Source organism: Cryptomeria japonica, chromosome 10, assembly GCF_030272615.1.
Source record: "Cryptomeria japonica chromosome 10, Sugi_1.0, whole genome shotgun sequence".
Classification (NCBI taxonomy): domain Eukaryota; kingdom Viridiplantae; phylum Streptophyta; class Pinopsida; order Cupressales; family Cupressaceae; genus Cryptomeria; species Cryptomeria japonica.
The window spans coordinates 678,384,826-678,397,140 of NC_081414.1; the positions used below are offsets into that span (position 1 = coordinate 678,384,826).

Sequence of the window (12,315 nt, forward strand, 5' to 3'; positions counted from 1 at the left end):
AATTAGGCCTAGTTCCTTGTAGTCCTATTTAGTGGGTAAAGGGACCTTAATTTCAAATTTTCCCAAACACCTTGGAAGAAAAATTATGGATTCAAACACCCTTTTGGAAGTTATACAAGTCCCCAAAAGGAAGGGTCAAGGTCTGGAAAATAAAGGTCTCTGCCGGTAGGAAGTTGACTATCCTAAAAGGGCTAGTTAGGCCTCTTTCGTGAAGCAACTATGCTCAGATGAATGAATTGGTAAATTAAAATGACACGCTAATTTTGGGAAACATAAATCAATAGGGATTCTAGGGTTACACACCTGGAAGCATCGCCATTTGCACACAAGGTACTTTTGTTTTTTCAAGGTCTAGGTAGCCACATAGAGATGTCTACCTAGGGTCGCTCCAAACACTTCTCTCCCTTTCTCCTCCTGCAAAACACTCTTGGAAATATTAAATAAATTGACCATACTTTCCTTTCACCAAATCCCATGAGCCTCAAATTCGTAAAGTGCAAGATATGTCCTTGAAAGAGGAACAAACCAAGGTAAACCCTGGTTTTCCGAGTACCTACAACAAAACTTGAATATCATTAGCAAAACACACAATCAAGACTTAAAATAAAAATCAAAACTGATTTAACTCTCCTCTCCAACCAGTTCACATCATTGGGAATGGACACCAATCCGTATAGAACCGTACCATGGACCAAAACTCCAAAATTGCAGGAAAAACTCAAAATTCTATTAGTTTGTTTGCATCAAAACTCTTCTCCGTACCATCACCCCCTTGGATACAGGAGGTGTACAAACCATTCCTCAACTTCTCTCAACCAAAAAATAAAGAGTTTAGAGCCGTTGGAGGACTTTCAAATTTTCAAAATGCAAAAAGTGCATAAAAGCTGCTCATGACAACTTTTGACAACTTTTGCAAAATCTGTCAAAATGTCATCATTCACCTCCTAATGCCTTGGATCAAGTTCAACCCCTCCTAAAACATCTTAAAACACTTAAAAACAACACATTTGATCCCCTATTGTCCAAAATTCCTAGTTGGCTCATAGAAATGCCAAAATAGGAGTTTGTCTCATCTTGTTCATAAAAACTAATTAACCCAAGTTCACCTACAATCCTTCTATGAAATGACCAATTTCACTCTACAGAACACATCAATACTTGGACAACATAACATAGGACCCTAATTGATCCTCCTGCACTTCAGGTTTTGCTAGACCTAGGGGCGGACACCCTTTTGATGCATTAAATACAACAGTTACAGACATATGGCAACATCAAACAATAAGCAAATAGATCATTCCACAAACCCACCCAATTAGAAACACACCACAGATTGGCTAAATCTGTATAAACAATAGATAAAACAAGGCTTGGAATGAATGGAACACAACCCCTAAACACAAATGGAAATAGATTTTCTTTAAATGTATAAATCTGAAACTATCCCCAAATCTTTCAAAGACCAGTTCCTTGTTCATTGGGCAACAGAGTCACACACAGAATAGTAAATGTGTATCCTAGCTACAAATTTGTTTTCCTTAAACAATATTCCTGCATCAATACCTTATACCAATGCATTACTTGATTCATTCACAAAATTATCAGATCTAGGACACATATTCCATTTATTCACGACTGATTACAAAATTTAAAACCTTCATTGAAGGATACCTACAAACAATCACACAACCTCCTTGAAATTGACAAATTTCATCCTCCTTGAGGATTAAATTTATAACAATGAAATACATGCCTAGAGACAATATTGTGTGGAATTTACTCATGCCTGACACAAGTAAGACCTGCAACTAGAAAACATCTCCAAGATTGCAATGTAATCTCTATAACCTGAAACAAACTTGGGTCAAGAAATTCAAAAATTGGAAGCCATGAAATCTGAAGCACTTCCTCCAAAATTATGGAACCCTTACAATCTAGAAGAAATGGGAATAAGAAGAGGAGAGAAAAAGATCAGATCTGCATAACACACTGCCAAGTGTCCCCTTTCTCCAACTGAATATTTTCCTTTTCCCTTCCCATGGAAACTGCTCTCGAAATATCTCATATTTGTTGAAACAAATTTCATGACTGGATTCCTCATTCCGAGAGCTTTCCGGTGATATAAAATACTTGCCTATTTGATGAAAAAATAGCTTCTAGGCGAATTAATTTTGAATATGTGCACCATCATTTAAATTTTTGGATTTTCTTATATAGTTGAAACTGTATATTTAAATTTGATTTTTCACCCTTTTAACTCCTGACACCCTACCACATGCAAGCTTGTGATTTGTCAAGAGGGTCCACTGGGTGCCACCTGGGATGACACCTCACCTTTTGCCACTTGTCAGCCTCGTCACCGCCACTAGACTACCGTTGGACTGCCACTTGTCGCCACATCATCGGGACCTACGAGCTCACTTGCTACTTGGACCTACCATGTCACCTTTCACCATTTTGTGAAGGGTAACGTGCGTGCATCTTTGGCTCATGAAACCATGCACACCGTCGGATCTCCTGCAACCTGCACAATCTTTAACATCCGCTTTTCCGCATGTCCTTTTCATCTTTTCACAAAGGGTAAGTTCCGCACATCTTCCCTTCACGAATCAATGCGCGTCGTCGGATCTCCTGCAACCTGCTCACCAGTTAAGTCCCCCTTTCTCTGCAAAACTCACCTACCTCAGGATTCGTGCCTGCGTGGGGTCCACCTAGTCGCCACTCGGCCTCCTTGGTCACCTCAAGAAACGTGCCCACATGCATGGAATCTGCCTGGTCGCCCAACCAGCACCTTCTATCAAAAGCCCTTAAGGCTTTGACACTATGAATGGGTGGAGTTTTTGTTTTAAATACAAAAGAGTTTGCCCACCCAGCCAATGTGGGATAATGCATTTAACTTGGAACTTGAAAGTTTTTCTGAGTGGTTGCTAATGGAGGAACTAGCAATACACTTAGCCACTCCATTTGCTTGAAGGGGCTTCATCGCCTTCCATCTTCAACTTTCATTGCCAAATTCCTCTCAAGTTCACGATAAAGACGTTCCCTAATTTTTTTGCTTGTCACATGTTTCCCCTCACGCCCCACAAATGGTCAGTATTAATTGAAAATGCCATTTTCATAGTACGATCTTCAATTTTAATTCTAGGAAAAGATGAGCCATCAAATTTATCTGCAAGAGTTTCACCAATAAGGACATCACTTATACCATAGACAACACAAATATCTCCAGCTTCGACCATTTCAGCTAGAACTTTTGTAAAATTCTCATATACAAAGAGTTCACTGACTTTACCCAATCTAAATTTTTCATCTGATGTACACACCTTTATCTCCATACCTCTATGCATAGTACCCAAATTTACCCTCCCAATAACTATTCCTCCTTTGTGTTCATCAAAATCCAAATTTGTTGCAAGCATTTGAAATGGACCATTAGGATCAATAGCTGGTTCAGGTATGCATCGAAGGATTGCTTCAAAAAGAGGACCAAGGTTGTTTCCAATATTGTCCGAGCTCAACCCAGCTTGGCCCTTGATAGCACTTGCATATACAACATGAAAGTCACACTACTCATAAAGCATTTAGTTCAATAAAAAGCTCAAAAGTTGCATTGACAACATAATCAGGATGAGCTGAAGACCTATCAATCTTATTCACCACAACTACGACAGAATGCCTGAATTCTAGAGCTTTCTTCAAAACAAATTGTGTTTGTGGCATTGGCCTTTCAACTGAATCTACCACAAGAAGAACACCTTCCACCATGTTAAGCACACACTCCACTTCCCCTCCAAAGTCTAAATGGTCTGGTGTATCAATAATATTGATCTTTGTATCCTTGTACATTATTGTTGTATTCTTGTTGAGTATTGTTATCCCACTCTCCCTCTCTAGATCATTAGAATCCATGATTCTTTCTTGTACAGACTGATTTTCATGAAACACCTTTGCTTTCTTGAGCATTACATCAACTAAGGTTGTCTTTTCATGATCAACATGAGCAATAATGGCTATATTCCTTATATCTCTTCTGGCTCACATCAGGGAGAAGATTGCTGCAAATTGTATTTGTTTTAAGAATTTGTATGCCTCTTCAACAGGACCACATAGAGGGAGAAGAGGGAGGCATTGTGAGAGGAATGTTTGACTTGTATTAAATTGCCAATAGCACTTGCTTCATGCTTAACGTGGCTTCCCAATAGCCACTATGTAGGGAAGATACTCACGAATTGGAAACTTCTTTGCTTGTTCTCAAGGTGGAGGACTTTATTTGAGCCAGATGGACGGATTACTGATTCCATCCACTGCCAGAGTTTTTACACCTCGAGTTATTCTTGGAACACCACCTTCAAGAGAAGACACATCAAGGACATGCATTGTTTTTTGCTCCTCTTCCATCTGCTGCAATACCACCATAAACTATTACTTTTCAATTCACTAATGATGTTGAATGACTATAAGGGAATTCAACATCTACCAGTGATGGATCAAGAAGACCATTGGCTGCTCCCAATGGAAAGGACACATTACTGAGGCCAAGAATTTCCTTGAGATTGTCATAGCATGTATCCAAGTCATCATTAACCAATATATGGACAAATAGATTTGAGTTTCTCCCCTGTTCAAGTTCTGACTCGACAGTTCTTAAATGCTTTTGGACATATTCCTTATTTATTCTTAAATCATATAACATATGATTTAAAATAGCAATTTAAATTTTGCCTGAAAAGGTGCATGAAGTGGCAAGCAAGGTCGGGCTAAAAAAAAATTTGTTTTCATGTAACTGACCTTCAAAATGCCTCATGAACCTTAAACATACCTCTGGAAATGATCGGCACCATTTTTCAGATCATCAAACTGAGTTTTGCAACTTTCAGGCCCCTGCGCCACACTTTCGCATTTAATCGCAAAGACGTAATTTTCAAACTGGTCAAAACACCTTTCTGGACCTTGCAAACTGACAGGCGTGTACTCTGATATACAAACATGAACTCTTCCAAGTGATTTCTCAAGATGAGTCCCGAGTGAAGAAATATTAATGGTCAAAGATGACCAACTGGCTTTGTCGACACTACGGACCTGATGAAGGCATTGCACAGGGAACACATGATGCCTTTCTTAAAAATATCAAACGATCTCCACAGACCCTCAAATCTAAGTCATAGGTACCTTGAAGTCCATATCAAAACTTATAATGCTCAGTTCAACCAAAAGGCTGATTGGGTGCAAATGGTGCACTCATGAAAATAGCAACTTTAACTGATATAGCAATAAAAGTACGAAACATTGAAAAAGATGGCTCAAGAAACCCTTTTGAAAACCAATCAAACGGATTCATAGGAGCTTGAAAATGGAAACATAGCTTGTCATTTATACCAAAAATAGCTCGGAAAAACAATTCTGACATGACATTCACTGAGGCAACTTTTACACTTATGCAAAACAGGGCTCCAACGAGCTGCTGAAACAAGGACTTGTCAAACAACACAAAGTGCAAACGGATTGAGCCTGCTAAACTGAGAAAGTGGATTCATTAAGACTTGACATTTTGCATGGGGGCACACTTTTATGCATAGAATTCAATCCATTTTGAATTTTAACATGACAATCAAAAGGGCAAAAGATATAGGCACTCAAAGTAGGCCACTTAATAAAATCCGCATATGCACTTAAAATGCACTTTCAGCTCACCCCTTGAAATGGGTACCCGATCAAATGATCCAAACTGAAATCTGAAAGTTGAAAATCACTTCATAGGCCAAACGAAAGGTCTATGACACATTTCCCAAGCCTTACCCTTTGATAATCAACTAGCTCCATCAATGATTTTTTTAGTGGCTAATATTCGCCAATTGGCTATTTTCTAAAATTTGGAAATCAAAATTTGGCTAATAGTTCAAGTTTTAAGGTAACCTAAATCACCACATTTTTACAAAATTTTATTTCAGTCTTATTTAAATCACCAAAGAATTTATTTTATTAAATTTTTTAGCTCAAAGGTTCGCCAAAATATTCGATACATGGTTGGATCAAATTCACCAAAATTTTATTATTTATTGTAAAAAATTAAATTAATTTGCCAATAATGCGTCATAATTATTAGTTACTTTAGGGTTCTTCCACCAATCTTGAATTGCCACCACTGATTCAAAATATAATCTAATAACCATCATTGCATTCCATGAGGTAAATTGTACCTACAAGTTGTAATGCTCATGAGAGTTGAGTTTATTTTCAATTGTTGGCCTCGATGGAAATCAATGGTATAAAAATAATTTTGAGACCCATGAGTATTACAAATTTGAAGTACATTTTCTCTGAAAAAATACAAAGAGGGCTATTAGATTAATTCAAATTAATGCTTGTAACTAAATAAAGTAGTGTTTACCCTTTAAACTCATTAATGATTTCCACCTTAAGCATCTACTTTTCTATAAGAATTTATTTTTTTAAATGAAATTATTTGTAATAGTAATTAATGCATACTAGTGTTATTTTCTAAGATTCACCAAGATTTTCAACCAAAAAAATTTGATGTAAAAAAATTTGCTAATAAAATTAATATTTTTCTTTTAAAAAATGAAAGATTCGCTAGTAAAAATTATTATTTTTATCCAAAATAAATAAAAATTCGCCAATATTTTATATCTTTCTTTGAGGGGGGGGTTTCTTAAAGTTATCATTGGGCTCCATTTTACCCTCTCTCTAACTAGGCCATTCAAACTGACTCATTTTATGATCATTTGGAAATGCAGAGAATTTTTTTGAAATGGGCCTCTAAACTTGACTCAAATTTAATGTGTCCCAATAGTGGCTCTGACTGGGGATGGTTGATTGCAAGATCAACACAAGAATTCATAATCTATGGTTAAGCAAACCACCCAAAAATGCATCACTTCTCTTCTCTTCTCAAAAACAAAGGGCTCCCTATTCTACCCAAATAGTAGGGCACTTTATTGAAAACCACACAACTTAAGCAAAGCAACTATACAAAATATAGAAAAATACTTATGACTAATTATAAACTGCCCCAAACAATCTTAGCATTTACCTCTATCAAAAATTTGATTCTCATCACCTGATATCATGATCCAAACAAAGGAACCTTTCAATAACAACTAAGCATAATCCTTATAATCAACCCCTTTTGTCTCATTGCTGTAACAACTAGTGTACACACCTCTTGTCTGATTTCGAACTTTATGGTCACACACTACTTCGACAAAAGTAAAATTATGAGACAAATCACTGCAAAGGCCTTCCCACAAGCTGCCATACATTTCACTATCCCAATCAATTCTATCCTTTGCAAGGGCATCATCATGCTGAATTTCAAAAATAAAGCATTCATTCTCAACATTGTATTTCTCATCAGCACTCACCTTGTTATCATTTACATTCATAGAATGAAGGACATTAACAACCAATTGATGCAAAAAAGGAACATAAAATTTTTGATCCAGATGTGGTACTTCACTATGTTGATCACAATCTATACTATCCTTGTTCATCTAACTCAATACATCCACATCCTCAATATCCCAATCACGGAAAAGAATGCATACCTTTGTCTAAAGAAAATCCTCAGCTAAGTCTTTCTCATTTAGACTTAAATCCACCTGAAAAACTTCCATTTGTGGTCTAAAGTAATCATCACACAACCCATGCCTCTTACCTTCACCATGAAGTAAATTTTTACAACACATGCTACTCCTATTTGGAACTTCATCAACATTAAAAATTTGTTCAACCCAAGGGGAAACTTCAGTATTTTCATCAATGAGGTCAACACTATGAACATTTATATCAAAAGCAAAGAACTCCATATCCAGTTCAAGCATACCATCAACATTCACATTCTCTTCATGGTACTTCAAATTTTGAAAGCATTCAAATATAGGTTCATTTAAATCTGAAAATAAAGCATTATCCGCACTGTCACATATATTTTTATCTTCAAAAATAATTTCATTTTCAGATTCATGATTGAGATATATAACTTGGTCTCCTCTTATATCATCTTCACAAGATGAATAATAAGAACTCTCATAGGCATCCTCAGCTACATAACTGGTATTCATTTGCTAATCATAAGCAGATGAAAAACTTGTGCCAAGATCACTCTCATTCTAAAATTGATCTTCATTCTTCATTTGTATACCTTCAAGGTGCTGAAAATGAAACTCAGTGTCCTCATAATCAGCAGCACCACTCCATTCTGAAACACATTCATCATTGGGTATATTGGCATTGAAAACACTATCAACATCATCCACAATTTCATTTTCAGTTTTATCAAACTTAATCAAATTCTGATTTACATCATATTGCACATACTCACTTGCATAATCAACAACACTTAGTGATCCCTCAGTATTTGGTACTTCAACATCAAATACATCAGCAACATGTAAAGATCGATGGTCATCATCATCAATAATTTCATTATTATTAACCTTGGGAGATGCATGATTAACTTCATAATTTGCAGCCACATAATCAGCATAACTGGCATACAAATCAAATGGTACATATCCTTTATATATATCTATCTTTGTATCAACATTATCACATAAATTCCCACTAATCATTCCATCATTACTGTGAGAGACAACCGACATTAACAGAAGAGATTCTTGACTCTCATTTAAATTTGAATCACATATATCAGCAAAACCATTTGGAATAGCAGAGCTTGACATATTTGGACAAGGAATGTTTTGCTCAGCTTCACATTTACTTTCACAATTGAAGGTGTTTTGGCAAGAAACAACAATAGACACAAATCTCTTTGAGATCCCAAATTTCAAATTATTTTCAATGTCCCTAGCTGTGTTAAAGGCTTCATACAAAGTTTTGGGTTCTTTGTTTCTCTATAAAAAACCCATCTTCTTGCCAAAAGCACTCATATAAATATCCAAACATACTTTATCATCAAACTTATACTTACAGGAAATTTCGGACAATGTTTGTGAAAACCTGATATTAAATGTTGGTACCAATTCATCTTCCCTGATTTGTATGTACGTGAATTCTTTCAGCAAATCATAATCACTCACCTTTTCACAAATTGGTCTATGAAGTCTGAAATTAATTCTTCCCATGAGGAAATACAATCCGCTTGCAAAAAAGAGAACCAATCCCTTGCATCCTCCTTCAATGACTGGACAAATAACTTCATGCACACATCTTCTTGACAAATTTCAAACTCTCCCATCAAATTTGAAAATATTTTCACATGTTGACATGCCGATTCTGATTTCTTCCCATTGAATATTGGCAAATACTTTCTAATTTCCATGGGTATGGGATTTGGGTAACCCAGGATATCTCCAAAATTTAGAGCAGCATAATACTTCATACTAAAACTTTTCCTATTACATGGTTGTTCTAGTTTACTAGACATGGTCATATGTGAATAAGATTGGGGCTGAAATAATTGACTGCACATTATGACTTCTCAAACATCATACACAACCCCACCAAAAATTCAACAACTTACAAATATGTCAAGCTACAGATTTATCTTCTTCACTTTTTGACATAAAACCCATAGATACTTGCATATCATAGGAAAACATATAAGATTTTGAAACTTAACAACACTTTGAACATGCAAATATTTTTTTATCTTCTTCCCTTTCAACAAAGTGGAAAACACTAGATAGGGAAACTATTTTTCTCTTTTCAGATACCCCAAAATACATTTAATGTATTGAAATATCTTACTCTACCTGGATAATTTGCAGCCATAAACTCTTGTAGATATGAAGATTAACTTCCACTTTCAGCACGGTCTTTTACCTCAGAGTCGCCACCTCTTGCATAAAGGACATTTTGAACAGCAGAAAGCCATTCAACACAAATTTAATTCTCTATTTCCTCCTTCAATCTCGCTGCAACCAATTCACTCCAGGCCACTAACATATGGATTTGGGAAAATAATACCAAATCTATATGTATCTTGCTACTGCACTTTCTTATCAAGCTTTTATGATGAATTTGTGTAAATCTACATTAGCAGTGATAGCTCATATTTCTGCACTATATATAGAAATATAAAACCTTATGCAATACTAATTGCATAGACACTCGGCACTGGTATAAACCATGGAATCACCACTCAAATAAAGAATTGGGGAAAAGTTTGCATACAACTGCAAGAACTTGCTCACAACTCAGCAACATGAATTTATTGTTACTCCTTCATAAAATATGACATGAAATAACACATCATTCTACAAATCCAAAACAAGGAACATTTTCTTCACCATAAAATCACTTTCAACTCTATGCATACACAATGGATAGACTAACCGGATATGAAATTGACAGGATGAGGAATACATTCAAATTATAACCTTGTCAATCAAACATTTAAATCCATTTACTCCCCAGCAGAGTCGCCATTTTTGTTGTTCATCAAAACTGATTAACCCAAGTTCACCTGCAATCCTTCTATGAAATGACCAATTTCACTCTATAGAACATATCAGGACTTGGACAACATAACATAGGACCCTAATTGATCCTCTTGCACTTCAGGTTCTGCTAGACCTAGGGGGGACACCCTTTTGATGCATTAAATACAACAGTTACAGACATATGGCAGCATCAAACAATAAGTAGATAGATCATTCCACAAACCCACCCAATTAGAAACACACCACAGATTAGCTAAATCTATATAAACAATAGATGAAACAAGGCTTGGAATGAATGGAACACAACCCCTACACACAAAGGGAAATAGATTTTCTTTAAATGTATAAATCTGAAACTATCCCCAAATCTTTCAAAGACCAGTGCCTTGTTCATTGGGCAACTGAGTCACACACAGAACAGTAAATGTGTATCCTAGCTACAAATTTGTTTTCCTTAAACAATATTCCTGCATCAATACCTTATACCAATGCATTACTTGATTCATTCACAAAATTATCAGATTTGGGACACATATTCCATTTATTCATGACTGATTACAGAATTTAAAACCTTCATTGAAGGATACCTACAAACAATCACACAACCTCCTTGAAACTGACAAATTCCATCCTCCTTGAGGATTCAATTTATAACAATGAAATACATGGCTAGAGACAATATTGTGGGGAATTTACTCATGCTTGACACAAGTAAGACCTGCAACTAGAAAACATCTCCAAGACTATAATGTAATCTCTATACCCTGAAACAAACCAAAGAGCTTTTACAAACTTGGGTCAAGAAATTCAAAAATTGGAAGACATGAAATCAGGAGCACTTCCTCCAAAATTATGGAACCCTTATAATTGAGAAGAAATGGGAATAAGAAGAGAAGGGAAAAAGATCAGATTTGCATAACACACTGCTAAGTGTCCCCTTTCTCCAACTGAATATTTTCCTTTTCCCTTCCCATGGAAACCTCTCTCGAAATATCCCATATTTTTTGAAACAAACTTCATGAATGGATTCCTCATTCTGAGAGCTTTCCGGTGATATAAAATACTTGCCTATTTGACCAAAAATTAGCTTCTAGGCAAATTAATTTTGAATATGTGCACCGTCATTTGAATTTTTGGATTTTCTTATATAGTTGAAACTATATATTTAAATTTGATTTTTCACCCTTTTAACTCCTGATGCCCTACCATGTGGTAGCTTGTGATTCGTCAGGAGGGTCCACTGGGCACCACCTGGGATGACACCTCACCTTTTGCCACTTGTCTGCCTCGTCACCACCACTGGACTACCATTGGATTGTCACTTATCACCACCTCATCGCCACATCATCTGGACTTGCGAGCTCACTTGCCACTTGGACCTACCACGTCACCTTTCACCATTTTGTGAAGGGTAACATGCGTGCATCTTTGCCTCGCAAAACCGTGTGCACCGTCGGATCTCCTGCAACCTGCGTGATCTTTAACATCCACTTTTCCGCATGTGCTTTTTTCCATTTTGAGAAGGTAAGTTTCGCACATCTTCCCTTCACAAATCAATGTGCTTCATCGAATGTCCTGCAACCTACTAACTAGTTAAGTTTCCCTTTCTCTGCAAAATTTGCCTACCTCGAGATTTGTGCCTGCGTGGGGTCCACGTAGTCACCAATCGACCTCCTTGATCACCTTGGGAAATGTGCCCGCATGTGTGTGTTCCACCTGGTCACCCAGCCAGCACCTTGTGTCAAAATCCCTTAAGGCTTTGACATGATGAATGGGTGGAGTTTTAGTTTTAAATACAAAAGAGTTTGCCCGTCCAGCCAATGTAGGATAATGCATTTAGCCTGGAACTTGAAAGTTTTTCTTAGTGGCTGCTAATGGAGAAACTGGAAAT

At 36.5% G+C, this 12,315-nt stretch overlaps 1 pseudogene; it reads right to left on the reverse strand.

Moving 5' to 3' along the window:
• Nucleotides 1–2,979: 2,979 nt before the first annotated feature.
• Nucleotides 2,980–12,260, reverse strand: LOC131027746 (putative elongation factor TypA-like SVR3, chloroplastic; annotated as a pseudogene).
• Nucleotides 12,261–12,315: the final 55 nt, after the last annotated feature.